Source organism: Aotus nancymaae, unplaced genomic scaffold, assembly GCF_030222135.1.
Source record: "Aotus nancymaae isolate 86718 unplaced genomic scaffold, 86718_ANA_hifiasm-v0.15.2.pri h1tg000040l, whole genome shotgun sequence".
Classification (NCBI taxonomy): domain Eukaryota; kingdom Metazoa; phylum Chordata; class Mammalia; order Primates; family Aotidae; genus Aotus; species Aotus nancymaae.
This window is the reverse complement of record NW_026988454.1, coordinates 27150042-27155565: the sequence shown is the minus strand read 5'-3', so window position 1 is coordinate 27155565 and position 5524 is coordinate 27150042. Positions and strand designations below refer to the sequence as shown.

The 5524-nt window shown below is 38.6% G+C and overlaps 1 non-coding gene across 1 annotated transcript; it reads right to left on the bottom strand.

The window, feature by feature from the left end:
* Positions 1–2986: 2986 nt before the first annotated feature.
* Positions 2987–3135, bottom strand: LOC135268420 (U12 minor spliceosomal RNA). The gene has a single exon (XR_010336756.1). It is a non-coding gene; the product is annotated as a U12 minor spliceosomal RNA (small nuclear RNA).
* Between the last annotated feature and the right edge of the window lie 2389 nt (positions 3136–5524).

Below are 5524 nucleotides of genomic sequence, written 5' to 3'. Positions count from 1 at the left end.
ATCTATCCAAATTATTGTGTATATAAACAGCTTATTGCTTTTTATTGCTAATATTCCATCCATGGTATATTACATGTTGGTGTAGCCATTTACCTGTTGAAAAATCTCTAAAGTTGTTTCAGTAGTTTTTAGCAATTCCAAGTAAAGCTGAAATGAATATTCATGTACAGGTTTTTGTATGAACATATATTTTTATTTCTCTGAGATAAATATCCAAGAGTGCAATTGCTTGGACATATGGTAATTGCATGTTTAGTTTCATACCAAACTGCTGAAATATTTTTAGAGTTGCTGAACCATTTTTTTTTTTTAATTTTAACATCTCCATGGGCAGTGATTCAGTAATCCAGTTTCTTCACATTGTCACTGGTAGCATCTGATGTCATTACTATTCTTAATTTCAACCATTCTGATAAATGTATTGTGAGATTACAGTGTGGTTTTAATTTTGTTTCTCTTTTGGCTAAAGATGTTGAACACCTTTTCATGAGATTATTTGCCATTTATATATCCTCTTCAGTGATATGCCCCTTTATTCCTTTTGTCCATTTTCTGATTGTGTAATTTATATGTTTACTGTTAAGTTTTGAGAGTTCTTTATAAGTTCTAGATACAGGTTTTTTTTTTTTTTTGCTATATATGTGGTTTAACAAATGTGATCTTCCATTCTGTAGCTTTCTATTTATCCTATTCAGATGGTATTTCACAGAGTAAAAGTTTTTATTTTGATGAGGTCTAATTTATCATTTTCCTTTTATAGATTATGCTTGTAATGTTATGTCTAAGAACTCTTTTTCCAGGCATGAAAGTTTTAACACAATTTTTTGTTCATAAAAAGATCATACTTTTTAGGTTTTTTATTTGAATATATTTTATAGGTTGAATCAATTTTTGTGAAAAGTGAAAAGTGTGAAGTTTGCTATGATTTGGACGTAGTTCTTTTTGTCCCCATCAAAATTCATCTGATCCCCAGTGTGTTGGGGTTGAGATTAGGGCCTAGTGGGAGGTGTTTTGGTTATGAGATTGGAGGATCCCTCATGACTGGCTTGGTGATGTTCTTGGGGAACTGAGTTCTTGTTCTTGCAAGAATGATTCTTGCTAGAATGGATTGGTTTCTGTGAAAGTGAGTTGTCACAAAACCAGGACACCCCTCAGGTTTTCTCCTTTTTGCATGTGCCTGCTTCTCCCTTGATCTTCTCCACCACATTTGTGCCACAGCATGGAAATCCCTGGTCAGAAACCAGGGCCATGCCCTCATATTTCTCAGCCTGCAGAACACTGAGCTAATAAATCCTCTTTTATTGATAAATAGCCCTGTTTCAGGTATTCTTTTATAGCAGTACAAAATGGAATAAGAATGGATTAAGACAAAGTTTAACAGAGAATCATCTGTGTGTTTTTGTTTTCGTTTTGGTCTATGGTTATCCAAATTTCTCTAGCACCATTTGTTAAAAGGCTATATTTCTTCCTTTGAATTGTTTTTCATCTTTATTAAAATTTAATTGGGTTTATTTGTGTACTACGTAGTCTTGATTACTGTAGTTACAGAGTAAGCCTTGAATTTAGAAAACTGATTCCTCTCAATATATTCATATTTTTCAAAATGTTTTTGGTATTTTAGTTCCTTTGTTCTGTATATAAATTTTATAATAATCTTGCCTATATCTATAAAAAACTTGTGAATATGATAAGAATTAGGTTAAACCTATACATTAATTTGGGTAACATTGACATTTTTACTCTGCCAATTTTTCCAGTTTATGAATATTTTATGTCTCTCCATTTATTTACATCATTTTGGATTTCTTCCATCAATTTTCTGTGGCTTTCAGCATGCAAGTCTTACAAATGTTTTGTTACTTTTTTTGTACAATTGTAAATGGTATTACATATTTAATTTCCACATGATATGTTCATGGATAGTATATAGAAATATAATTGATTTTTATATGTTGATCTTATATCATATTACCTTGTTAAACTCAGAAACTTTTGTTTTTGCAAATTCTTTAGAATTTTCTAATTGGAGTTCAACCATTGTGGAAGACAGTGTGGCGATACCTCAAGGATCTAGAAATAGAAATTCCATTTGACCCACAATCCCATTACTGGATATATACCCAAAGGATCATAAATTGTTCTGTTATAAAGACACATGCACATGTATGTTCATTGCAGCACTGTCTACAGTAGCAAAGATCTGGAACCAGCCCAAATGCCCATCAATGATAGACTGGAAAAGGAAAATGTGGCACATATGCACCATGGAATACTATATAGCCATAAAAAACGACGAGTTCGTGTCCTTTGTAGGGACATGGATGAATCTGGAAACCATCATTCTCAGCAAACTGACACAAGAACAGAAAACCAAACACCACGTGTTGTCACTCACAGGCGGGTGTTGAACAATGAGAACACATGGACACAGGGAGTGAGGGAATGTGTTATCTTTCTGGGCCCACAAGGGGGCGTAGTTTTAAGGGCAAGAACTTCCCAGTGCCATGCCCCTCTCCCATCTCTCTCTCTCGGGAGATTTAGTGGTTTATGTTTGAATTTCGCAGGCACAGAAAGAAAGTGAGAGTCAATCATCCCAGCAGAAGTTTTAAGAAACGGACTCCTTTCATTGGCCTGGGGTCTTAGAGAAGGTAGGGGTTCCTCCAAAGTTAAAAGTCCCCTTCTTCCACACCCTTTCAGACTCCATGTTTGGATCCCCTTCCACGAACACTTTCGTGGAAGCTGTTTTTCTCTCTCCTGGATTTCCCCTCTGGAGTCCCCTTCCACACTCTCTTGTGGAAGCCTGTCTTCTCCTCCTAAACTCCATCTCTCTCTAATCCCTTCCACTCAGTGTGGAAGCTGCTTTTCTCTCCTGGATTCCATCTTTCTGGATTCTCTCACTCAGTGTGAGAATTAGCTGTTTCTTTCTCTCTCCTTCTCCTGTTTCTCTCTCTCTCTAAATAAATAAATCATTTTTTTTTAATGCAGTTGGGCAGATCTTGGCTCCCAGTCATCCTGCAAAGTAGGCAGGTCACCTCAGGGGCAACCTTTACCTGCTCAAAAATTCGTCTCACATTAGCAGTGAGGATTCGGGCATCGCCCCGATCATTATTTTCCTTAATCATAAGTTTAAGGAATTTCTACAAACGCTTTTGAGTCCCGGCATTTACTGAGTACTGTGCTATGGTCCCCTCTCTCATTCTTGAGAGGGCAGGAGACCAAGAACCTGGAGAAACATCCTCTCAGGGGAGCCACACCCTGAACCCCTGAACCCCAATATAACAAGAGGGGAACATTACACACTGAGGTAGGTGGTGAGAGGCAAAGGGAGGGACAGCAGGGGGTGAGGAGTCTGGGAAGGATAACTTGGGGAGAAATGCCAGGTGATAGGGGGATGGAGGATGCAAACCACTTTGCTAAGTATGAGTATGTACCTATGCAATGACCCTGCACGATCAGCACATGTACCTCAGAACCTAAAGTACAATTAAAAAAAAAAGAATTTTCTAATTGACCTATCATGTCATTGCAAATAGAAAGAGTTTTATTTCTTCCTTTCTATTTGTCTGCATGCTTTTATTTGCTTTTCTTGCCTTACTGAACTCACTAGATTTGTAGTATTACAGAAAGTGAACTTGTCCAACCCATGGCTTATGGGCCACATGAGGTCCAGGACAGCTTTGTATGTGGCCCAACACAAATTAGTGAACTTTATTAAAACATTATAACATTCTGTGTGTGACTTTTTTCTGTAGCTCATCAGCTATTGTTAGTGTTACTGTATTTTATGTGTGGCCCAAGACAATTCTTCATCCAATGCGGCCCAGGGAAGCCGAAAGATTGGACAGCCTTGAAAATATATTAAATAGGAGGAATGATGTTTAGAGCCTCCTTGTAATACATTTAAATGTTGAGTCTCCACCCCAAGGTGAGCAGGGAAGCATGTTGAAAGACTGTTGGCTACTACACATGCCCTTGCCTCCCTTTTGTGAGTTTCCATTGCTCCTCCTATAACCCGCTGAACATGTGTACTTAGCCAACCTGCTCAGCATACATTCCTGTTCCCTTGACCCATCCCCTGAAGTACTTGTTCCGGAGGTTACACTTCCCAGCCTACAAGATGGCCAGCCTGCAAGCTGCAGTGTTTTATGAGAAATAAAGCTCTTTTTCCAAATTAATGAACTTCATCATTCTTCAGTTGGCAGATTTCGGGACTATATTTTTCTTGTACAGTGACTAAGCATATTCATTGAACTGATGACCTGCATTAGCTGGTTTGGTTAATGATTTCCTAGAACAGACTTTTGTGAGGTTTATGCTATTTTTGTTGATGTAACTAAGCAGCGGACACGGAGGCCCTCTGTGTTCAGCGTCCATAGACTGGCCAGAGCCACTCTGTGGTCAGTGGTCTCTCATCAGGAAGGAATGTTGGTCAGCCCTGTGTCAAAACCATAGGGGAGGGGCAGCATGAGGTTCGGTTGGTATCAGAGATAGAGCGAGTCTTTCCAAAGGGCTAGTTTCTATGTAACCCTTAAAGAGAAAGCCAATGGCAGTCAGCAAGGGCAGCGGTATAACAAGGGTAGCTGACCTTCCCCCTCCATGGCCAGGAACTCAGTTTTTAAGGTTTCTCCAGCATCCCTTTGGCCAAGAGGAGATCTATTCAGCTGGGTGGAGGCTTAAAATTTTATTTCTCAAATCTTACGGTGCATATATAACAAATGTTTCCCCAAATCTAGACAATATTGAATTTTATATAATGTGACCAATCTTGAATTGAAAACAGAAAGAAAAAACAATTCTCTAAATCTTCAATAATAAATTTTAATCAAACACACTAGAAAAAGCTCTGAATTATCTTTCTATCCTCTCTATAGAAAATGGTATTGCAAAATTGTTGTGTTTTGAGGAGATGATCAAAGAGCATACAACCAAAATAGGTAAGAAAAAGTGTTTTAGAACTGCCTCAGAAAGCTGATAATTTTTTTTTTCGATTTTGTGACATTTAAGTTATGTTTCAGACTTTTTACATTTGTAATTAGTTTGGAAAGTTCTTAATCATGCTTCTTCCTGTGATATTGTGAAATGTATATTTGGTCTTCTGGTTTCCTGATGCATAGCTCCTAAAATCCTCAGGATCTCCGGAGTGATGAGTGTCTGTTGTATGCTAATAAGATGACTGGAGCCCCTCAATAGCCTCAGGTGGGGGCTGTTCACTGTTTTCTATCCTCCCAGGAGGGAAGGTTGAAACTTTCAGCCCACCTCCTACTTCTCCATACCCCAACAACCTCTCTCACGTCCATGGAGGATAGAAGGGCTGAATATTGAGTTGATCACCAACAGCCAATGATAGAATCAATCATGCCTACCTAAGGCAGTTTCCATAAAAAAACAAAACGGCTGAGCTTTGGGGTCTTCCAGAGAGCAGAACATATAGAAGTTCCTGCAGGGTAGTGTATCCAGAGACAGCACAGAAGCCCTGTGCCTCTTTTCCCCACACCTTGCCTTATGCGTCTCTTCTCTCTGGCTG